General features: G+C 35.4%; 1 non-coding gene across 1 annotated transcript; it reads right to left on the bottom strand.

Annotated features, from left to right (window-relative positions):
• Positions 1-13,304: 13,304 nt before the first annotated feature.
• On the bottom strand, positions 13,305-13,408 carry LOC112760555 (small nucleolar RNA R71). The gene has a single exon (XR_003180990.1). It is a non-coding gene; the product is annotated as a small nucleolar RNA R71 (small nucleolar RNA).
• Between the last annotated feature and the right edge of the window lie 12,666 nt (positions 13,409-26,074).

The following is a 26,074-nucleotide window of genomic DNA, read 5'->3' as shown; positions in this document are numbered from 1 at the left end:
TAACCCTTTCCTTTCAAAATATTACTTGTATTTTAATCCGTTTTCGAATTTAAACTCTTTTCAAAAGACAAAGATAAACTATTTAATAGTTAAACCCTTCGGCAAGGCCTCTAAATTTCAGGGGAGCGACAACCAATCTCATTTTAAAACCAAATCATTTAAACTTAATCATAATTTATGTGTTTTTTTAAATAAATCAAAATCAAATAAAACACGTCTTTCAATCCAAATTAACCAAAATAAAAATCGTCAAAATCCTTCTAAAAATTTTGACAACACCTCCCCTAAAACCCAGACTTTGCCATCCTTTTCGGGTCCCATTTAAACCGTTTCTCAAACTCTTTTCTTGATAAATCAAATTCAATCATAATACTCTTCTCGATAAAACTAAAAACATAATCATTTCTTTAGTAATTCAAAATCAAGTAATATAATTCTAAAAAATTTTGAAAATTTAGTTTGATCCCCAAAATTTTTTAGAAATTATACTTTAATCACTAAACTTCTAAAAATTTCGTTTTAACCTCCAAACTTTCTTTTAATTAATTTTCACCCTCCAAAACTCTTTCTTAATTATATTTTGGACATAAAATAATCAAAACATAAGGATTTTATGTTATCAAGGGACCAAATCAAACTTATCAAAAGTTCATCAAAATTACTTGATTTTGAACCAGTTTTTCAACGGGTTCAGTAACCAATTTTTCACAGAATTCACTTTAATCTTGCGGTGCTCAAACCTCATGTAGTTTATTTTCAAAATAACACATCATAATAGTCCCAAAATCATCAAAACACTCTAGCTGGCTATTCATACATAGCCGAACCAAATCTCAAGCAAACAACAATAATTCAACATAAACTTAATTAAACTCAAACAACAATAAATCAAACCAACATTCACTTATCAAACTCACATCCAATTTTATAAAATTACCAAAACCTTACCTTCGTGTAGAAATCACAACAACAAAAATTCTGGAGAAGCTTTCTGACCGAGCTGCTGAAGAGGAAAACATCAGAAATCATCTGTGCCTGCTAGAACTACAATTAGCCGAACTCAAAGGGAATGGGAGATACGTCACCATCAACTTCTACCGGACAAAAATAATACCAACGTGTAGAGAAGGAGGATACGAACACTTTTATTGGATTAGATTTTTTATTGGAGTTATGGATCGCAAGAAATCAAGCTTGGAAGCTCGGAGGTTCCGTGGGAATCTCTCTCTCACCCACAGTCCTTTCTTTTTCTTTTCTCCAAAAAGTAACGTTGATGATGATGATTATTAATGGTAAGTTATCTTGCTTAATGTTTGGATGACATGTGGGGGTTACGTGTCACTCATTTTTACTACTGAGTCAGCGATTCAAGTTATAAATATCTTAAATGGATAATTATGAAAACTGGATATATTAAAACACAAGTAATAATATGTATGAGTTACTAATATAAACGACATTAGTAATATAATGATAAAAGATATACAATGAAACATTAGCCAAGCTAAGTTCACCGAAGAGTACCGATATTTACTCGTATTGGTGGATTTTGAACTCAATAATAATAATATTAACTAAACTCTATTTTTAAATTAAAAATATCAATTATTTAAATTAAAATATACATATAATTTTTATTGTTTATAAATTACTAGAATTATAGTTTTAATTATCTAAAATATTTTATCATTAAATTTGATTGAATTCAAATAGTTGTAAAATTAATTTAATTACTTATAATAAAATAATTTTTAAAAATAAGGTACTCTAATTAATAAAATAAATTAGAACTCATTTATCTTTACATTTTTTTCAAAAATGCGGGTCGTTATACAAATCACGCTCTTCCTCCCACCACTGGCTTGCATCCTCCTTCCCCCAGCATCGCGCTCTCGTTCACGTGCATCCTTCTCTTCTCGGCGATGTTGATGGTGCGGCGAGTGGCTGGGCATCAACGACGATGACCCACCACAGTAGTGGCGTAGCCTGCTCTCTTTCCCCTATCAGCTCTCTCGTTCTTTCTCCTCTCCCAGGGGGGTTGTGTGCGTTTAGGAAGAAAGGGGGTAAGGTGTGGTAGCTGAGGGAGCTAGGGTTAGGTTTAGGGCAAAATTAAGGTTTCCTATTTATGAATTTAGGGTTAGGGTTAGGATTTTTATAAAAGGATAATGATAGGATAGATATACTAATAAAATTGATGGATAGAATAATAATTTTAAAATCAAATGTACTCCATTAAAAATATTTAAGAACACTATTTATCAATATATAATAGAGTTAAAATAATTATTTTTAATTTAAATTAAAAAATGAACATATTAATCACATTGTATAAAAAACAGTTTAAACCCAAAATATTAATTATCTAAGTTAAATCAAATAAATTTTTATCATTTTTTCATCACCAGAATCTTAATTTCAAATTATATAAAATAATCAATTCTAATAAAATTATACAAAAATATTAATTAACTTAAAATCAAAGTATTTATAAAATTAATTTAATCATTTTTAATAGATTATTTTTTAAAAATAGAAAATTCAAATTACATCATAAATTATTCATAATAGAAGTTACTTAAATTGAATTACACAATGCTTTCTTATTTTTGAATTACCAAAATTATAATTTCAATTATACCAAATATTTAATTATAATAAAGATTATATAAAAATACTAATTAATTTGAAATTCGAATATTATGAAAATTATATATAACTCCTAATTATTTTTAAATTCAAAGTACCATAAATTTTTATTTAATTACTTTTAGTTAAATAATTTTCTTAGAATAAAATTCTTAACATATATAATAAATTTAATTTTCCAAAAGACTCGGGATATTAGAACCAGGGTGGTCGGAGTAAAGGGAGAGGATCTAGAAGTCTTGGGGTTACCGGAAGAAACCCTCCCTCTATCTCGGCTACGGCTACGACCACCACCAATAGCCTAATCCGCAGGACTTCTACCTGTCAACATGTCTACAAATATAAAATTATCAAATAATCTCAACAATAATTTCTCATCAAAACAGTCATTAACGTAGCAATTAACACAATTAGACAATTCCAAACACTTCAACAAATCAAAACCTAATGTATTGAATCTAACCTAACTTAATCAACCTAAATTCGTTAAGATTAGAAAACTAAACTGAACTAAATTTAAAACTGATTCAAAATTAAAATTGAAATTCTAATCAAACGTAAACTAAATTAAACTAAAATTAAACAATTAGCAAACAATCTCAGCAATAATTTCTTAGCAATACAGCCATCAACGTAGGAAATAACAAAATTAGAAAATTCCAAACACTACAACAATTTGAAATCTAATGTATTGAATCTAACCTAAATTAATCAACCTAAATCCACTAAGATTAGAAAACTAAACTAAGCTAACTTTGAAACTAATTCAAAATTGAAATTGAAATTCTACTCAAACCTAAATTAAATTAAACCACTACAAAAAAATTACTTTTAGCGGCCATTTATTGTGCTTTTAGAGGCAGTAAAAATTGCCCCTAATACATTTACTGGCAATTAAACATTATCCGTCTTATGCTTTGTCGCTAAAAAGTTTTAGTGGCAATTATAACATTTGCCGGTAAAGACCTTTTTAATGACCGCGAAAAGTATATAACTTTTAGTAACCATTTTTTGGCAATTTATATGGCCACCAAAAATAATTCTAAGGTTGCAATGTTATTAAATTTTAGTGGCCATTACTATTGTTGCCAAAATTTATTTTGCCAGCAATTTATATAGCCACTAAAAATAATTCCAAAATTATAATATTATTCACTTTTAGTTGTCATTACTATTGCCGCTAAAATCTTAAGACTTTTTTAATTATACTTACTCTTTTAGAAATAACAACCTATCATTTTTCTAAAATTTTAAATTATTTTTATCAACAATGATTATTATTGTACATAATATAAATATACTAAAATTAATTACTACAAAATGAAATATTTCATTAAACTCAATTAAATATTTATATACAAAGTACTCTTGAAAATTAATAAAGCATAATACAAATTTAAACAATACAAATACTACAAGTCTATGTTACATCAATGATTAGCAGATAGTTAATGATCAAAAGTAAACAAATAAAGCCTAGCCCAGATGCAATACAATAATACAGCAGAGAGAATGAAGCAAAGTTCCTAATTTTTAATTAACCAAGATCTAGCACTAACTGCTTTTTGGTGGTGTATCCAATGCTGAATTTGGGGGATTTTATCACCCTTTTCCCATATTTATCCACTAAAATAGCATGGTTTTATATATTCTCCCTAATTTGTGCTTAAGTGTGGAAACATGCTTTTTAGTCCCTTAATTGTTAATTTTGATTCACCTTTGATTCCACTAGATGCCTTGATATTTTTGTTAGTGAATTCAGATTGGAAAGGCTAGGAATGGATCAAAGGGATGGAGAGGAAAAGCATGCAAGTGGAGAACTCATGAAGAAACAAGGATTTCGGATGCTGAGATCGACGCGCACGCGCACCAGACGCGCATGCGTGGATTGTGACGTCGCAAGGTGACGCGTACGAGTACATGGCGCGTACGCGTAGATAGGAAGTTGTTAAGTGACGCGTACGCGTCGATGCTCGCACGTGACTCACTTATAGGCAAAACGCTAGGGGCGAATTCTAGGCTTCTCAGGCCCAGATCCAACTCATTTCTGAGGCTATTTAAGGCAGAAATCAAGGGGGAGTCAACACCTTCCATCAACCTTTGATCACATTAGTTCAGTTTAGTTTTGGAGGGAAAGTTAGTTTTAGAGAGAGAAGCTCTCTCTTCTTTCTAGAATTAGGTTAGAGGTAGATTAGGATTTCTTAGATCTAGGTTAATTTCATGCTTTGATTTACTTTTCCTTTTGCAATTCTTGTTCTTCTACATCTCCTCTCTCTAGTTTAATATTTAATTCTCGTAATTTTCTACTTTTATGTTGATGCACTTTTGTTTCTTCTATTTTCATTTTAATGCAATTTATGTTTTGATATCCTTTATTGTTGATTTGCTTTAGTGTAGACTTACTTTTCTTGCAATTTGATTTTACTTTCCTTTTATGCCTTCCAAGTGTTTGATAAAATGCTTGGTTGGATTATAGAGTAGATTTTTCCCCTCTTGGCCTAAGTAGAGTAATTAGTGACTCTTGAGTTATCTAATTCCCTTGTTGATTGATAATTAGAAGTTGCTAATTGACTTGAATGCCTCTAAAGCTAGTCTTTCATCTAGATTAGGCTAGGACTTGTGGACTCAAGTTAATCCATCCATTTGACTCTCCTTCATGGTTAGAGGTTAACTAAGTGGGAGCAATGGACAATTCTCATCACAATTGATAAGGATAGCTAGGATAGGACTTCTAATTCTCATTCCTTTCCAAGAGCTTTTCTAGTTGTTAGTTTATTTCTTTTTCCATTTATATTTCTTGTCTCTTAAATCAAAAACCCCAAAACACACCTCTAACCAATAACAAGAACACTTTATTGCAATTCCTAGGGAGAACGGCCCGAGGTTTGAATACTTCGGTTATTATTTTTAGGGGTTTGTACTTGTGACAAACAATCTTTTGTATGAAAGGATTATTGTTGGTTTAGAAACTATACTTGCAATGAGAATTCAATTGTGAAATTCTAAACTACACAAAAATTCATTCATCAAAATGGCACCATTTTCGGGGATTGCAACGGTGTTATGTTATTAGTTATTGTATATATGTGAATATTGTGAATAACTTGATTTTTGGATTGCCTATTAGTTTTTGCTAGTTTTTGGACTTTGTTTCATTATTTCTTATTAGCTTTTGTTTTTATTTTCTCTTTCCATTATGAATTCTCACTTTGGCTATGAGTTTAGTTCCAACTATGTTGTAGGAAATGGGAGCTTCACTGAGGATGTGTATCAAGGATGGGACACTCAAAGGTGGGAGGAGCCATATGTATATGATCAATCTTCATGGCAACAACCTCCACGAATACACTATGAACAAGAGCCATTCTATGATGCATATCAATCCAATGGTTATGGTGAATCCCCTTGTGACTTTCAAGAACCACCACCATATGCCTATGAGCCATACCCTCAACATGACCCTTAACCATACTCACAATTCCCTTTTCACCAACCACCTTCATATGACCCTAATCCATATCCACCATACCAACCACCTTTTGAGCCATATGAGCCACATATGGAACCACCACCATTCCAACATCACCACTTTCAATAGTCACCCCTCTATATTATTATCAAGATGAACCACCTCCAATATATGAAAATTTTCAACCACAAGATGAATTCTACTTTCCACCACAACCTCCCATGGAAGAATATTTATGTCCATCGATCCAAGAGCCATATGATCCAAATCATGTTATCCAAGCAGAACAAGAGTCAAGGGATCATCTCAAGGAAGTATTGGATCAACTTCAAGCAACCATGGAGCGTGTTGTGTAACAAGTGGAAAAAGTGGAGAGTGTTGATCCACCACAACCCGACCAAGAAGAACCACCTTCTTACTATGAACCCTTTTTCCAAAATGATGAACCCTTCCATCCAGCCCAACCTCCAATGGATGACATCCTTGGTGTTCTTCTCCAAGGGCAAGAAGAGATGAAAAGGGATGTGCAATAATTCACGGACGCCATGGACGAGGTGGTAAACCGGTTAGCATCCCAATGCTTGGACACTCAAGGAATTCCAATGGCAACATGTGGGGAATCAAATAAAGAGCATAGAATGAAGGAGAGATTGGAAACTCCGGTGAGAAATGAGGGAGGTTGCTTTGTGTTGGAACAATTGGAGGATGCTACAATTGTTGAAGAAAAGGAAGAAGTGGTTGAAGACTTAGGAGATGCGAAACCACCTTGGAAACATAGAGTTGAAGAAAACCCCTCCAAAAAGATTGAACTTGATGCTAAGGAGGAATGTGCACAACCTCTAAAGCATATTCCATATGAATAATTGATTGGGATAGAGCAAGAATTGAGTTCCCTTGGAATTGAAGATTAAGCATCAAATCCTAGTGGCAAAGAATCCTTTGAACTTAAAGAACCTTTTCCTGGTGAATTTGAAAGTATTGTGGAGGTAAATTTCTCTCATCCTTCCATTTATGATTTGAGTAAGGGAAAAGAGTTAGATAAAATTGTTGAAAAAAGGATTGAGATTGAGAAACCTTGTGAGGAGGTGGAGGTCCTTAGAAAAAGGAGGACGGGATACGCTTTGTCAAGACCCTTAGAAGCTTCTTTACCTAGGTTGTCATTTACTCCTTCATTCAAGTGGGTAAAATTCATCTCTATTAGCTTTATTATCCCAATTGAGTATGGCTTACTTGAAACGGATGGTCAAATTAGGATGCTTTATGGGATGAAGCGTAAGAAAAAGATGTTTCGTGGTTGGCGTTATAAATCAAGGCTCATTATGGTTGATACATCAAAGATGGAATATAAAGGTTGGAATAGTGCTCGACTAGATGGGTCTAGGAGGATTGTTGGGCACTTCATTGAGAATTCATCTTCCTTGCCACCTGGATGGACTAATAATGATCAACTTCAAGACGGGTGTGAACATAAAGTGTGGGATCCCGGATTACAAGAAGAGGATCGACTTTGGGAGCCCCAAGCTTGTGAAGAACTCCATCAAGACTTGGTGCAACTCATGAGAAATCTTGGGGCACAATGGAGGACCAAGCATTGGTGGGAGTTCCAAGAAGAATTTAAGCACAAGCCACCTTGAGAGAAGCTCCCCATAAGTCCAACTTAAGGACAATAAACAAAAGTGCTAGGTGGGAGACACCCCACCATGGTAAAATCTTTTCATTTTTTTGTAAATATTGGTAAAATTAGTTTCATTTCATGTTTTGATTGATTTGTTGAGTTTATTTGGTAGTTTAGTATGTTAGATAAGGTTTATGGTGTTTTAGTAGCTGTTTGGAGGTTTAGAATGCTTGGTTTGGTGCAAAAGCATAGAAAAATTTTAAAAAACAGAGCACCAACCCATGCGGAAGCGTGCCTCACGCGTACGCGTGCATAAAGAATTTTTGACCATCCACGCGCACGCGTCATACATGCGTACGCGTGGATACCATATTTCCACCTCCCAGCCAAAAACCCGAGAGTTATGCCTGCGCTGTGCGAACATTGTGCCTGAGGCACAAACATCAACCCACGCGTAAGCGTGATGGACGCGTGTGCGTCGACACTCTGGTTTGCCATGCACGTGTATGCGTGACCCACGCGTACGCGTCGCATCCATTGCACCACCACCCACGCGCACGCGTCATGCACGCGTACGCATGGCTGCCCCTCCTTCACTACACTTCTTTTCTTCTCCTCTTTCCATTTCTTTCCTTCTTCTTCTTTCTTCTTCCTTTCTCCTACTCCGCATCCAATACTTCCAAACACCATCTACAACCTTTCTTTTAGTTAGTTAGTTGTTTAGTTAGTTTAATCTTTGTTTAATTTTCTATTTTTTCATACTAAGTGTTGGATTATTGGTTTTGTGTACTATATAGTGCTGCTTATTACTAATTGAATGCTATTTTAGCATAATCATTGTTGTTATTCATTGTTGGATTGCTTGATTGAGGTTACAATTTGTTACTTGGTTTTGAGCTTTTCATGCTTAATTTTTTGAACACCAAGTACATATGACTTTGCCTTTAAGCATGTTAGATCTTTTTGAATTGCATGATTTGGCCACCATGTGATTTGAATCATATTCTTTGATTAGGCAATTTCTTGATATTAGATGTTGTATATTTATCTTAATGCATTGTGTTTCTTGATCATATGCATCCATATGTTTTTAGCTTGAATGCTTTCATGCTTCTTTATTGCTTGTTTGGTTGTTTTAACCCACAAGTTTAGAGCATCTCAAGCACACTAGGATGAGTGAAGTGCATATTCCTATTTGGTAATTTTGACATAGTTCTCTTTATGCTAGTGTGGTTTTAGACCGCATGCATCTTAGGACTCACACACCTTTTTGTCATTAACGTCACACTAATTCACTCACTCCATTCTAGTGATTAGTACCTCACTCAAACAATGTATGCTTCCTTGCTTTTGCATTTACTTGTCTTCTTATCTTGTCTACTATTTTCAGGAGGAGTCATTATAAGCTAAAACGGAAGCAGAAGAAAGAACACGCAGCAACCGATTGACCTACCAACTGAGGGTAGCAATCCAGAGAGTCGTCGTACCCCCTTGCTCATCTTTGAATGCACCGAGGACGGTGCAAACTTTTAAGTGTGGGGGGGTCGTCCGACCAGTCGGCATTTTTGGGGTGACAAATTTTTAATCTCAACAATTTTGCATTTCATTCTTAGTTTTCTAGGATTTTTAGTTGCATTTTCTTATTTTTGCATATATATATGATGAGCGGATAATTTATATGCTTTTTGGCATTGTTTTTACATAGTTTTTAGTATGATTTAGTAGTTTTTAGTATATTTTTATTAGTTTTTAAATAAAAAACACATTTCTAGACTTTACTATGAGTTTGTGTGTTTTTTTGTGATTTCAGGTAATTTATGGCTAAAATTGAGGGACTTGAGCAAAAATCATATTCAGAGGTTGAAGAAGGACTACAGATGCTGTTGGATTCTGACCTCCCTACACTCAAAGTGGATTTTCTGGATCTACAGAAATCCAAATGGCGCGCTCTCAATTGCGTTGGAAAGTAGACATCCAGGGCTTTCCAGAAATATATAATAGTCCATACTTTTCCCGAGTTTAGATGACGCAAACTGGCGTTCAACGCCAGCTTCCTGCCCTATTCTGGAGTTAAACGCCAGAAACAGGTTACAAACTGGCATTCAACTCCAAGAGAAGCCTCTACACGTGTAAAGCTGAATGCTCAGCCCAAGCACACACCAAGTAGGCCCTGGAAGTGGATTTTTGCATCATTTACTCATTTCTGTAAACCCTAGTAACTAGTTTAGTATAAATAGGACTTTTTACTATTGTATTTACATCTTCGGATCTATCTTTGATCAGTTTTATGCTATCTTAGACCTTTATGGGGGCTGGCCATTCAGCCATGCCTGGACCATTATCACTTATGTATTTTCAACGGTAGAGTTTCTACACACCATAGATTAAGGTGTGGAGCTCTGCTGTTCCTCATGAATTAATGCAAAGTACTATTGTTTTTCTATTCAACTCAAGCCTATTTCTTATCTAAGATATACACTTGTCTGTGGTATTCTGAGTAGGATCTGGGAAGGGATGTCTGTGACGAGCTTCAAACTCGCGAGTGCTTGGCGTAGTGACAGACGCAAAAGGATGATTGAATCCTATTCCAGTATGACCGAGAACTGACAGATGAATAGCCATGCGGTGACAGCGCATTTTGGACCATTTTCACTGAGAGGATGGGATGTAGCCATTGACAACGGTGATGCCCTGCATAAGCTTGCCATGGAAGGGAGTAGGAATGATTGGATAAAGACAGCAGGAAAGCAGAGGTTCAGGAGGAACGAAGGCATCTCTATACGCTTATCTGAAATTCTCACCAATGAATTACATAAGTATCTCTATCCTAGTTTATATTTTATTTATCTTTTATTATCAATTCACCATAACCATTTGAATCCGCCTAACTGAGATTTACAAGATGACCATAGCTTGCTTCAAGCCGACAATCTCCGTGGGATCGACCCTTATTCACGTAAGGTTTATTACTTGGACGACCCAGTACACTTGCTGGTTAGTTGTGCGAAGTTGTGACAAAGTGTGATTCACGTTTGAGAGCACCAAGTCTTTGGCGCCATTGTTGATGATCGCAATTTCGTGCACCAAGTTTTTGGTGCCGTTGCTGGGGATTGTTCGAGTTTGGACAACTGACGGCTCATCTTGTTGCTCAGATTAGGTCATTTTATTTTAATTTTAAGTTTTTGTTTTTATTCTTATTATTTTCGAAAAAAATTCCAAAAAAAAATAATAATAATAATTTTCAAAAAAAAAATTTAAATTATGTTCTTCAGAATTTTTAAGAAGGAATTCTAGAGTTTCTTGAAACATGTTGAAGTTTGGCTGGCTGTAAAGCCATGTCCAATTTTTTTTGGACTGAGGCTTCCACTCATCAGCACAGAAGCAAGTTGAATGAAGTATCAGCTGTTGTATGTCTGATTTGTATCTGCTGAAGCTTGGTTGGCCATTGGCCATGTCTAGTGTTTTGGACCGGAGCTTTCACTGAAAGCTTGGCTGGCTAGTAAACCATGTCTAATTCCTGGACTAGAGCTTTAGACTAACATTGCAAGATTCCTGGAATTCCTATTAAAACTTTTGAAGTCCTTATTTTCTTTTTCAAAATAATTTTCGAAAAACATACAAAAAAAATTTAATAAAATCATAAAAACCAAAAATTTGATGTTTCTTGTTTGAGTCTTGTGTCAGTTTTTAAGTTTGGTATCAATTGCATGTTTATCTCTTTCTTGCATTTTTCGAAAATTCATGCATTGCATTCTTCATGATCTTCAAGTTATTCTTGACAAGTCTTCTTGTTTGATCTTCATATTTTCTTGATTTGTGTCTTTTCTTATTTTTCATATGCATTTTCAATTTGTTAGTGTCTAAAGTTTGAAAATTTCTAAGTTTGGTGTCTTGCATGTTTTTCTTTTCTTAAAAATTTTCAAAAAAAATATGTTCTTGAAGTTCATCTTGACATTCAAAGTGTTCTTGGTGTTCATCTTGACATTCATAGTGTTCTTGCATGCATCATGTGTTTTGATTCAAAATTTTCATGCACTGAGTCTTTTTGATGTTTTTCTCTCTCATCATTAAAATTCAAAAATCGAATAAATATATCTTTCCCTTATTTCACTCATAAATTTTCGAAAATTTGAGTTGACTTTTTCAAAACTTTTTAAAATTTAGTTGTTTCTTTTGAGTCAAATCAAATTTTCAATTTAAAAATTCTATCTTTTTCAAATCTTTTTCAAAAATCAAATCTTTTTCATTTTTCTTTTATGATTTTCGAAAATTTCAAAATGATTTTCAAAAATCTTTTTCTTATTTTTATTTCATATTTTCAAAATTAATGCTAACAATTAATGTGATTGATTCAAAAGTTTTAAGTTTGTTACTTGCCTAGTAAGAAAGGTCCAATCTTTAAATTTCCAAATCATATCTTTTTGTTTCTTGTTAGTCAAGTAATCAACTTTAATTTTCAAAATCAAATCTTTTTAAATTTCTTTTTCAAATTTTTTTCAAAATAAGTTTAAATCACATCTTTTTCAAAATCAATTTCAAAATCCCTTCTAACCTCTTTCTAACCTCTTATCTTTTCAAAATTGATCTTCAAATCTTTTTCAAATTAATCTTACGTTTTTGTTTGATTTTAAAAGTTTACTATTTCAATCATATCTTTTTCAAAACAACGTAACTAATTCTCTCTCTAATTTTTGAAAATCACCCTCCTCTTTTTCAAAATTCCTTTTTTATTAACTAATTGTTTTAAATTTTAATTTAATTTAATTTAATTTTTATTTTTTTTAATTTTTGAATTCTAATTTTAATTTTAAATTAAAACCAAAAATATTTTTCTTTTCTTTTCAATTATTTTCGAAAATTCTTCCCTCTCTCTTCTCCTTCTAATTATTTAATTTATCTACTAACACTTCTATTCTTCTTAAAAATTCAAACCCTCTCCCTCTTTCTGTGTTCGAATTTCTTTTCTTCTTCTACTCACATAGAGGAATCTCTATACAGTGACATAGAGGATTCCTCTTCTTTTCTGTTTTCTTCTTTTTTATATGAGCAAGAACAAGGATAAGAACATTCTTGTTGAAGCCGATCCTGAACCTGAAAGAACTTTGAAGAGGAAGCTTAGGGAAGCTAAAGCATAACTCTCTGGAGAAAATCTGACAAAATTTTTTGAAAAAGAATGAGACATGGCCGAAAATAATAACAATGCAAGGAAGATGCTTGGTGACTTTACTACACCAAATTCCAAACTTACATGGAAGTAGCATCTCAATCCCTGCCATCGGAGCAAACAATTTTGAGCTAAAGCCTCAATTAGTTTCTCTGATGCAACAGAACTGCAAGTTTCATGGACTTCCATCAGAAGATCCTTTTCAGTTCTTAACTGAATTCTTGCAGATCTGTGATACTGTTAAGACCAATGGGGTTGATCCCGTGGTCTACAGGCTTATGCTTTTCCCATTTGCTGTAAGAGACAGAGCTAGAATATGGTTGGACTCTCAACCTAAAGATAGCCTGAACTCTTGGGATAAGCTGGTCACGACTTTCTTAGCTAAGTTCTTTCCTCATCAAAAGCTTAGTAAGCTTAGAGTGGATGTTCAAACCTTCAAACAGAAGGATGGTGAATCCCTCTATGAAGCTTGGGAGAGATATAAGCAACTGACCAAAAAGTGTCCTTCTGACATACTTTCAGAATGGACCATCCTGGATATATTCTATGATGGTCTGTCTGAGTTATCAATGATGTCATTGGACCATTCTGTAGGTGGATCCATTCATCTAAAGAAAACGCCTACAGAAGCTCAGGAACTCATTGACATGGTTGCTAATAACCAGTTCATGTACACTTCTGAGAGGAATCCTGTAAGTAATGGGACGCCCCAAAGGAAGGGAGTTCTTGAAATTGATACTCTGAATGCCATATTGGCTCAGAATAAAATATTGACTCATCAAGTCAATATGATCTCTCAGAGTCTGAATGGATTGAAGAAATCATCCAACAGTACTATGGAGGCATCTTCTGAAGAAGAAGCTTATGAACCTGAGAACCCTGCAATAGCAGAGGTGAATTACATGGGTGAACCTTATGGGAATACCTATAATCCCTCATGGAGAAATCATCCAAATTTCTCATGGAAGGATCAACAAAAGCCTCAACAAGGCTTTAATAATGGTGGAAGAAACAGGTTTAGTAATAGCAAGCCTTTTCCATCATCCACTCTGCAACAGACAGAGAATTCTGAGCAGAATCCATCTAGCTTAGCAAATAAAGTCTCTGATCTATCTAAGGAAACTTTCAGTTTCATGAATGAAACAAGGTCCTCCATTAGAAATTTGGAGGCACAAGTGGGCCAGCTGAGTAAAAGGGTCACTAAAACTCCCCCTAGTACTCTCCCAAGCAATACAGAAGAAAATCCAAAGAGAGAGTGCAAGGCCATTGATTTGACCATCGTGGCCGAACCTACAAGGGAGGAGAAGGACGTGAATCCTAGTGAGGAAGACCTCCTGGGACGTTCAGTAACCAATAAGGAGTATCCCTTTGAGGAACTAAAGGAATCTGAGGCTCATCTAGAGACCATAGAGATTCCATTAAACCTCCTTCTGCCCTTCATGAGCTCTGATGAGTATTCTTCTTCTGAAGAGAATAAAGACGTTACTGAAGAGCAAGTTGCTAAGTACCTTGGCGCAATCATGAAGTTAAATGCCAAATTATTTGGTATTGAGACTTGGGAAGATGAACCTCCCTTGCTCACCAATGAACTGAATGCATTGGATAGGCAGAAATTACCTCAAAAGAAACAGGATCCTGGTAAATTCTTAATACCCTGTAACATAGGCACCATGACGTTTGAGAAAGCTCTGTGTGACCTGGGGTCAGGAATAAACTTAATGCCACTCTTTGTAATGGAGAAACTTGGGATCCTTGAGGTGTAAGCTGCCAAAATCTCATTAGAGATGGCAGACAACTCAAGAAAATAGGCTTATGGACTAATAGAGGACGTGCTAGTAAAGGCTGAAGGCCTTTATATCCCTGCTGATTTCATAATCCTAGACACTGGAAAGGATGAGGATGAATCCATCATCCTTGGAAGACCCTTCCTAGCCACAGCAAGAGATGTGATTGATGTGGACAGAGGAGAGTTGGTCCTTCAACTGAATGAGGACAACCTTGTGTTTAAAACTCAAGGATATCCTTCTGTAACCATGGAGAGTAAGCATGAAAAGCTTCTCTCACTACAGAGTCAACCAAAGCCCCCACAGTCAAACTTTAAGTTTGGTGTTGGGAGGCCACAACCAAACTCTAAGTTCGGTGTTGAACCCCCACATTCAAACTCTAAGTTTGGTGTTGGGAGGTTCCAACAATGCTCTGAACATCTGTGAGGCTCCATGAGAGCTCACTGTCAAGCTATTGACATTAAAGAAGCGCTTGTTGGGAGGCAACCCAATGTTATTTAATTATATTTAATTTTATTTTTATTTTTATTTTTATTTCGTGTTTTATTAGGTTGATGATCATGTGGAGTCACAAAAACTACTGAAAAATGAAAAACATCATTAAAAATAGCACACCCTGGAGGAGGAGCATTCTAGCGTTTAAACGCCAGAAACAAGCATCTGTCTGGCGTTTAACGCCAGAAACAAGCACCACACTGGCGTTTAATGCCAGAAACAAGCATCTACCTGGCGTTAAACGCCAGAAACAGGCTACATTTGGGCGTTTAACGCCAAAAACAAGCAGCAGTCTGGCGTTAAATGCTAGGATTGCACAGCAAGGGTGTTTTACATGCCAAATTAGAGCATGGATGTTAAGTCCTTGGCCCCACTGGATCTGTGGATCCTACAGGATCCCCTCAGGATCTGTAGAATCCAAAGGATCCCCACCTCTTCTTCTCTCCTCTTCACACCTTTTCATCACCCTCTTCCCCAAAATAACCTCCACCAATCACCTCCATTACCCCTCCAAAACCATCATACAACCCACCTACACCCACCCACTCAATTTCAAACCATCACTTCTTCTTTTTCACACATCATCACCACCTAAAACCCCATTGGCCAAACTACTCACACCTCTCCCTCTCATCTATTTTCTTCTTCTTCTACTCCCTCTTCTCTTCTTTTGCTCGAGGACGAGCAAACATTTTAAGTTTGGTGTGGTAAAAGCATTGCTTTTTGTTTTTCCATAAGCATTAATGGCACCTAAGGCCAGAGAAACCTCTAGAAAGAGGAAAGGGAAGGCAAAAGCTTCCACCTCTGAGTCATGGGAGATGGAGAGATTCATCTCAAGGGTCCACAGCTCAGTAGTAGAGCATTTGACTGCACAACAAGAAAGTCCACTCATGGACCTCAACAAGAGCATGAGGAATTCCCTCACCAAGAAATCCCTGAGATGCCTCAAGGGATACATTTTTCTCCACACAACTATTGGGAGCAACTAAGGATAAGAGCACCAAAATCACTAGGGATGGAGGAACAAAGACAAGGAAGAGACATAGAGGAGCTCAAGAGCACCATTGGTTCTTCAAGAAGAGGAAGACGCCACCCTTACTAAGGTGGACCCGTTCCTTAATCTCCTTGTTCTTATTTTTCCTGTTTTTCAGTTTTATGCTTCATGTTTATTTATGTGTGTGTCTTATTACATGATCACTAGTGTCTAAGTGTCTATGTCTTAAGGCTATGAATGTCCTAGAAATCCATCACCTCTCTTAAATGAAAAATGTTTTAATTACAAAAGAACAAGAAGTACATGGTTTCGAATTCATCCTTGAAACTAGTTTAATTATTTTGATGTGGTGACAATACTTTTTGTTTTCTGAATGAATGCTTGAACAGTGCATATGTCTTTTGATATTGTGGTTTATGAATGTTAAATATGTTGGCTCTTGAAGAATAAGTAAAAAGGAGAAATGTTATTTGATGATCTGAAAAATCATAAAAATGATTCTTGAAGCAAGAAAAAGCAGTGAATACAAAAGCTTGCAGAAAAAAAGGGGAGAAAAATGCGAAAAAAAAGAAAAAGAAAAAAGCAAGCAGAAAAAGCCAAAAGCTCTTTAAACCAAAAGGCAAGAGCAAAAAGCCAATAGCCCTTAAAACCCAAAGGCAAGGGTAATAAAAAGGATCCAAGGCTTTGAGCATCAGTGGATAGGAGGGCCTAAAGGAATAAAATCCTGGCCTAAGCAGATAAACCAAGCTGTTCCTAACCATGTGCTTGTGGCGTGAAGGTGTCAAGTGAAAACTTGAGACTGAGCGGTTAAAGTCGAGGTCCAAAGCAACAGAAGAGTATGCTTAAGAACCCTGGACACCTCTAATTGGGGACTTTAGCAAAGCTGAGTCACAATCTGAAAAGGTTCACCCAGTTATGTGTCTGTGGCATTTATGTATCCGGTGGTAAAACTGGAAAACAAAGTGCTTAGGGCCACGGCCAAGACTCATAAAGTAGCTGTGTTCAAGAATCAACATACTGAACTAGGAGAATCAATAACACTATCTAAATTCTAAGTTCCTATAGATGCCAATCATTCAGAACTTCAAGGGATAAAGTGAGATGCCAAAACTATTCAAGAGGCAAAAAGCTACTAGTCCCGCTCATCTGATTGGAGCTAAGTTTCATTGATATTTTGGAATTTAAAGTATGTTCTCTTCTTTTTATCCTATTTGATTTTCAGTTGCTTGGGGACAAGCAACAATTTAAGTTTGGTGTTGTGATGAGCGGATAATTTATACGCTTTTTGGCATTGTTTTTACATAGTTTTTAGTATGATTTAGTTAGTTTTTAGTATATTTTTATTAGTTTTTAAATAAAAATCACATTTCTGGACTTTAATATGAGTATGTATGTTTTTCTATGATTTTAGGTAATTTCTGGCTGAAATTGAGGGACTTGAGCAAAAATCAGATTCAGAGGTTGAAGAAGGACTGCAGATGCTGTTGGATTCTGACCTCCCTGCACTCAAAGTGAATTTTTTGGAGCTACAGAACTCAAAATGGCGCGTTCTCAATTGCTTTGGAAAGTAGACATCCAGATATTTCCAGAAATATATAATAGTCTATACTCTATCCGTGTTTAGATGACACAAACTGGTGTTCAATGCCAGCTTCCTGTCCTATTCTGGAGTTAAACGCCAGAAACAGGTTGCAAAGTGGAGCTAAATGCCAGAAACAGGTTACAAACTGGCGTTCAACTCCAAGAGAAGCTTCTACACGTGTAAAGCTCAATGCTCAGCCCAAGCACACACCAAGTGGGCCCCGGAAGTGGATTTCTGCATCATTTACTCATTTCTGTAAACCCTAGTAACTAGTTTAGTATAAATAGGACTTTTTACTATTGTATTTACATCTTCGGATGTATCTTTGATTGGTTTTATGCTATCTTAGACCTTTATGGGGGCTGGCCATTCGGCCATGCCTGGACCATTATCACTTATGTATTTTGAACGATAGAGTTTCTACACACCATAGATTAAGGTGTGGAGCTCTGCTGTTCCTCATGAATGAAAAGTACTATTGTTTTTCTATTCAACTCAAGCCTATTTCTTATCTAAGATATACACTTGTTCTTCAACCAGAGGAAGGTGATGATCCGTGACACTCATCATCATTCTCACCCATGAACGCGTGCCTGACAACCACCTCCGTTCTGCTTGCAATTGTTTAAGTGCATATGTCTTAGCCTTCTGGTTCATGACGCATGGTTGCCTCGCCTGACAACTGAGCCTTCCATTCCATGAGATCAGAGTCTTCGTGGTATAGGCTAGAATTATTGGTGGCCATTCTCGAGATCCGAAAAGTCTAAACCTTGTCTGTGGTATTCCGAGTAGGATCTGGGAAGGGATGGCTGTGACGAGCTTCAAACTTGTGAGTGCTGGGCGTAGTGACAGACATAAAAGGATGATCGAATCCTATTCCAGTATGATCGAGAACCGACAGATGAATAGCTGTGCGGTGACAGCGCATTTTGGACCATTTTCACTGAGAGGACGGGATGTAGCCATTGACAACGGTGATGCCCTGCATAAGCTTGCCATGGAAGGGAGTAGGAATGATTGGATGAAGACAGCAGGAAAGCAGAGGTTCAGGAGGAATGAAATCATCTCTATACGCTTATCTTAAATTCTCACCAATGAATTACATATGTATCTCTATCCTGGTTTATATTTTATTTATCTTTTTATTATCAATTCACCATAACCATTTGAATCTGCCTGACTGAGATTTACAAGGTGACCATAGCTTTCTTCAAGTCGACAATCTCCGTGGGATCGACCCTTACTCACGTAAGGTTTATTACTTGGACGACCTAGTGCGCTTGCTGGTTAGTTGTGCGAAGTTGTGACAAAGTGTGATTCACGTTTGAGAGGACCAAGTCTTTGGCACCATTGTTGATGATCGCAATTTCGTGCACCAAGTTTTTGGCGCCGTTGCCGGGGATTGTTCGAGTTTGGACAACTGACGGTTCATCTTGTTGCTCAGATTAGGTAATTTTATTTTAATTTTAAGTTTTTGTTTTTATTCTTCTTATTTTCGAAAAAAAATTTCAAATAATAATAATAATAATAATAATTTTCAAAAAAAAATTTAAATTATGTTCTTCAGAATTTTTAAGAAGGAAATCTAGAGTTTCATGAAACATGTTGAAGCTTGGCTGGCTGTAAAGCCATGTCCAATTTTTTTTGGACTGAGGCTTCCACTCATCAGCACAGAAGCAAGTCGAATATAGTATCAGCAGTTGTATGTCTGATTTGTATCTGCTGAAGCTTGGTTGGCCATTGGCCATGTCTAGTATTTTGGACCGGAGCTTTCACTGAAAGCTTGGCTGGCTAGTAAGCCATGTCTAATTCCTGGACTGGAGCTTTAGACTAACATTGCAAGATTCCTGGCATTCCTATTAAAAATTTTGAAATCCTTATTTTCCTTTTCAAAATAATTTTCGAAAAATATACAAAAAAAAAATTTAATTAAATCATAAAAACCAAAAATTTGATGTTTCTTGTTTGAGTCTTGTGTCAGTTTTTAAGTTTGGTGTCAATTGCATGTTTATCTCTTTCTTGCATTTTTCGAAAATTCATGCATTGCATTCTTCATGATCTTCAAGTTGTTCTTGACAAGTATTCTTGTTTGATCTTCATATTTTCTTGTTTTGTGTCTTTTCTTGTTTTTCATATGCATTTTCAATTTGTTAGTGTCTAAAGTTTGAAAATTTCTAAGTTTGGTGTCTTGCATGTTTTTCTTTTCTTAAAAATTAAAAAAAAATATGTTCTTGATGTTCATCTTGACATTCAAAGTGTTCTTGGTGTTAATCTTGACATTCATAGTGTTCTTGCATGCATCATGTGTTTTGATTCAAAATTTTCATGCACTGAGTCTTTTTGATGTTTTTCTCTCTCATTATTAAAATTCAAAAATCAAATAAATATATCTTTCCCTTATTTCACTCATAAATTTTTGAAAATTTGAGTTGACTTTTTCAAAACTTTTTAAAATTTAGTTGTTTCTTATGAGTCAAATCAAATTTTTAATTTAAAAATTCTATCTTTTTCAAATCTTTTTCAGAAATCAAATCTTTTTCATTTTTCTTATTTTTATTTCATATTTTCAAAATTAGGCTAACAATCAATGTGATTGATTCAAAAGTTTTAAGTTTGTTACTTGCCTAGTAAGAAAGGTCCAATCTTTAAATTTTAAAATCATATCTTTTTGTTTCTTGTTAGTCAAGTAATCAACTTTACTTTTCAAAATCAAATCTTTTTAAATTTCTTTTTCAAATCTTTTTCAAAATAAGTTTCAATCACATCTTTTTCAAAATCAATTTCAAAATCCCTTCTAACCTCTTATCTTTTCAAAATTGATTTTCAAATCTTTTTCAAATTAATCTTACCTTTTTGTTTGATTTTAAAAGTTTACTATTTCAATCTTATCTTTTTCAAAACTACCTAACTAATTCTCTCTCTAATTTTCGAAAATCACCCTCCTCTTTTTCAAAATTCCTTTTTGATTAACTAATTGTTTTAAATTTTAATTTAATTTAATTTAATTTTTCTTTTTTTTATTTTTCGAATTCTAATTTTAATTTTAAATTAAAAACAAAAATATTTTTCTTTTCTTTTCAATTATTTTCGAAAATTCTTTCCTCTCTCATCTCCTTCTAATTATTTAATTTATCTATTAACACTTCTCTTCTTCTTAAAAATTCGAACCCTCTCCCTCTTTCTGTGTTCGAATTTCTTTTCTTCTTCTACTCACATAGAGGATTCTCTATACTGTGACATAGAGGATTCCTCTTCTTTTCTGTTTTCTTCTTTTTTATATGAGCAGGAACAAGGATAAGAACATTCTTGTTGAAGCCGATCCTGAACCTGAAAGGACTCTGAAGAGGAAGCTTAGGGAAGCTAAAGCACAACTCTCTGGAGAAAATCTGACAGAAATTTTTGAAAAAGAATGAGACATGGCCGAAAATAATAACAATGCAAGGAAGATGCTTGGTGACTTTACTGCACCAAATTCCAAACTTACATGGAAGTAGCATCTCAATCCCTGCTAATCATATCCTGGGTCGAGCTATCAGACCTGGGATGATTGGCGACGAAGCGACCGACCTCTTCAGGTCAGGCTACCCGACCTCTTCTCAAAGAGTTCGGCCAAATCGACTAGAAAGCCCAATAAAGGGCCCAAATAGAGGAACACGACCCAAATCCAAAGGCAGTCCAAGCCTATAGAGATAAAGGCGGTTCCCTTGAAGATAAGCTGACTTCACCCAAAATAAGATAAGATAAGATAAGATAACTAACTTATCTTATCAGAAAGGTCAGCCCACACCATTATAAATACACTGGAGCACCCAGGTATAACTCATACTCTGATTCTACTAAAAACCTGCTTAATGCCCTTGCTAACTTAAGCATCAGAGTCCCTTGCAGGTACCCCCACCCTTCGGTGACAGAGGATCAGCAGCGCTATCAGTCCAACAAGTCGAACGCACCAGCTCCGGCCGCCATCCGCCAGCCGGACACGTCAAATCCGACCAGTACAAAGGATCTCATCCGAGATCGACCTACAGTTTCAGGTAACCCTCGGAACATTGGCGCCGTTGCCAGGGAACCTGGAAGTCATCCCATCACCATGGTAGACAAATAGGATAATGACCACAACTCAGATTTAGAGGACAGAACGCCGTACAAAAACACGGGTGGCACACCAAAAGACACTCCGGAATCTAACGGAGACAAAAACTCATCACATCCGGGAGTAATAGAAGCACTTCAAGATCGCCTAAAGTAACTCGAAAAAGAAAGCCAGTACCAGCAAGAAGTCGGCAAGGATCTACAAAGAGAGGTAAGACGATGATGAGCGGATAATTTATACGCTTTTTGGCATTGTTTTTAGTATGTTTTTAGTATAATCTAGTTACTTTTAGGGATGTTTTCATTAGTTTTTATGTTAAATTCACATTTCTGGACTTTACTATGAGTTTGTGTGTTTTTCTGTGATTTTCAGGTATTTTCTGGCTGAAATTGAGGGACTTGAGCAAAAATCAGATTCAGAGGTTGAAGAAGGACTGCTGATGCTGTTGGATTCTAACCTCCCTGCACTCAAAATGGATTTTCTGGAGCTACATGACTCAAAATGGCGCACTTCCAATTGCGTCGGAAAGTAGACATCCAGGGCTTTCCAGAAATATATAATAGTCTATACTTTGCCCAAGTTTCGACGACGCAAACTGGCGTTCAACGCCAGCTCTCTGCCCAATTCTGGCGTCCAGCGCCAGAAACAAGTTGCAAAGTGGAGTTCAACGCCCGAACTGGCACAAAAGCTGGCGTTCAACTCCAAGAATGACCTCTCCACGTGTAGACTTCAAGCTCAGCCCAAGCACACACCAAGTGGGCCCCGGAAATAGATTTATGCCTCAATTACTTACTTCTGTAAACCTTAGTAGCTAGTTTATTATAAATAGGACTTTTTACTATTGTATTAGACATCCTGAGTTTTATCTTCGGATCATAGAGTCTTGGTTACTCTGGTTCCCCTCTGGGGCCGAGACCAATGAACTCCATTATCACTTATGTATTTTCAAACGGTAGAGTTTCTACACTCCATAGATTAAGGTGTGGAGCTCTGCTATTCCTCAAAGATTAATGTAAAGTACTACTGTTTTCTATTCAATTCATTTTATTTTGCTTCTAAGATATTCATTCGCACTTCAACCTGAATGTGATGAACGTGACAATCATCGTCATTCCCAATGAACGCGTGCCTGACAACCACTTCCGTTCTACATTAGATTGAATGAGTATCTCTTAGATCTCTTAATCAGAATCTTCGTGGTATAAGCTAGATTGATGGCGGCATTCATGAGAGTCCGGAAAGTCTAAACCTTGTCCGTGGTATTCCGAGTAGGACTCTGGGATTGAATGACTGTGACGAACTCCAAACTCGCGAGTGCTGGGCATAGTGACAGACGCAAAAGGATAGTAAATCCTATTCCAGTATGATCGAAAACCTCCAAGATGATTAGCCATGCAGTGACAGCGCATCGGACCATTTTCACAAAGAGGAATAGGATGCAACCAACGACAAGGGTGATGCTTCCAGACGATTAGCCGTGCTGTGACAGAGCATTTGGACCATTTTCCCGAGAGGATTGAAAGTAGCCATTGGCACCGGTGACATCCTTACATAAAGCCAGCCATAGAAAAGAGTAAGACTGATTGGATGAAGACAGCAGGAAAGCGGGGGTTCAGAGGAACGAATGCATCTCCATACGCTTATCTGAAATTCTCACCAATGATTTAAATAAGTATTTCTATCCTTCTTTTATTAGTAAATTTCGAAAACTACATAACTATTTTATATCCGCCTGACTGAGATTTACAAGGTTACCATAACTTGCTTCATACCAACAATCTCCGTGGGATTCGACCCTTACTCACGTAAGGTATTACTTGGACGACCCAGTGCACTTGCTGGCTAGTTATGCGAAGTTGTGAAGATATGTAATAATTCACAACCTGAGTAACAATTTCGCATACCAAGTTTTTGGCGCCGTTGCTGGGGATTGTTCGAGTTTGGACAACTGACGGTTCATCTTGTTGCTCAGATTAGGTAACTTTCTTTTTGTTTTCTTTTCAAAAAGTATTCAAAATTCTTTCAAAAATTTCTCCTTTGTTTTCGAAAAAAAAAAAGAAAAAAAAATATTTTCAAAAATATATTTTTCTTCAAAATTTTTAAGAATGAATTCTAGTGTTTCATGAAGCATGTTGAAGCCTGACTAGCTATAAAGCCATATCTAAATTCTTTTGGACTGAGGCTTCCAAACCATCAGCATAGAGGCAAGTTACTTTGATAAGTAATGAGCAGTATATTCTCTGATGTTATATGCTAAAGCTTGGCTGGCTATTAAGCCATGCCTAACCCTCAGATTGGAGCTTTAGACTAAGAATGCTAGATTCCTGGAATTCATATTAAAAATTTTGGAATCCTTATTTTGGTTTTTCAAATAATTTTCGAAAAAATACAAAAAAATTAGAAAATCATAAAAATCAAAAATATTTTTTGTGTTTCTTGTTTGAGTCTGGAGTCATGTTATAAGTTTGGAGTCAATTGCATATTCATCTTGTATTTTTCGAAAAATTCATGCATTCATAGTGTTCTTCATGATCTTCAAGTTGTTCATGGTAAGTCTTCTTGTTTGATCTTGATGTTTTCTTGTTTTGTGTCTTTTCTTGTTTTTCATATGCATTCTTGCATCCATAGAGTCTAAGCATTAAAGAATTCTAAGTTTGGTGTCTTGCATGTTTTCTTTGCATTAAAAATTTTTCAAAAATGTGTTCTTGATGTTCATCATGATCTTCATAGTGTTCTTGGTGTTCATCTTGACATTCATAGCATTCTTGCATGCATTCATTGTTTTGATTCATAACTTTCATGCATTGCATCATTTTTCTTGTTTTTCTCTCTCATCATAAAAAATTCAAAAATAAAAAAAATATCTTTCCCTTTTTCTCTCTTAAAATTTCGAAAATTAGATTTGACTTTTTCAAAAATTTTTAAAAATCTAGTTGTTTTCATGAGTCAAATCAAATTTTCAATTTAAAAATCTTATCTTTTTCAAAATCTTTTTCAAAAATCAAATCTTTTTCATTTTTTCTTAGTTATTTTCGAAAATTTTAAAAATATTTTTCAAAAATCTTTTTCTTATTTTTTTATCAAATTTTCGAAAATAACAATAACAATTAATGTTTTGATTCAAAAATTTCAAGTTTATTACTTACTTGTTAAGAAAGATTCAAACTTTGAGTTCTAGAATCGTATCTTGTGATTTCTTGTGAATCAAGTCATTAATTGTGATTTTTAAAATCAAATCTTTTTCAAAGACTAATTTCAATCATATGTTTTCAAAAATATCTTCTTATCTTATCTTTTTCAAAAATTTGATTTCAAAATATCTTTTCTAACTTCCTAACTTCTTATCTTTTCAAAATTTGTTCCAACTAACTAACTAACTTTTTGTTTGTTTCTTATCCTTTTCAAAACTACCTAACTAACTCTCTCTCTCTAATTTTCAAAAAAATCTTCCCTCTTTTTCAAAATTTCTTTTTAAATTAGACTAATTATTTTATTTTTTTTATTTGAATTTTCGAAAAAGTACTAACCTTTTTCAAAAACTATTTTCGAAAATCACTAACTCTTTTTCAAAAATTATTTTCGAAAATTCTCTCCTCCTCTCACCCCTATTCCTTTTCTTCTTCTACTAACAATAAGGAACCTCTTTACTGTGACATAGAGGATTCCTCTTCTTTTCTTTTTCTCTTCTCCTTCTTATGAGCAGGGACAAAGAAAAAGGCATTCTTGTTGAAGCTGATCCAGAACCTGAAAGAACTCTGAAGAGAAAACTAAGAGAAGCTAAATTACAACAATCCAGAGACAACCTTATTGAAAATTTCGAACAAGTAAAGAAGATGGCAGCCGAACCCAACAACAATAATGCAAGGAGAATGCTTGGTGACTTTACTGCACCTAATTCCAATTTACATGGAAGAAGCATCTCCATTCCTGCCATTGGAGCAAACAACTTTGAGTTGAAACCTCAGCTAGTTTCTCTGATGCAGCAGAACTGCAAGTTTCATGGACTTCCATCTGAAGATCCTTTTCAGTTCTTAACTGAATTCTTGCAGATCTGTGATACTGTTAAGACTAATGGAGTAGATCCTGAAGTCTACAGGCTCATGCTTTTCCCTTTTGCTGTAAGAGACAGAGCTAGAGTGTGGTTGGACTCTCAACCCAAAAACAGCCTGAACTCTTGGGATAAGCTGGTCACGGCTTTCTTAGCCAAGTTCTTTCCTCCTCAAAAGCTGAGA

This window comes from Arachis hypogaea, chromosome 16, assembly GCF_003086295.3.
Source record: "Arachis hypogaea cultivar Tifrunner chromosome 16, arahy.Tifrunner.gnm2.J5K5, whole genome shotgun sequence".
Lineage (NCBI taxonomy): Eukaryota > Viridiplantae > Streptophyta > Magnoliopsida > Fabales > Fabaceae > Arachis > Arachis hypogaea.
The sequence above is the reverse complement of the archived record's forward strand: the minus strand, read 5'-3'. Positions and strand labels throughout refer to the sequence as shown.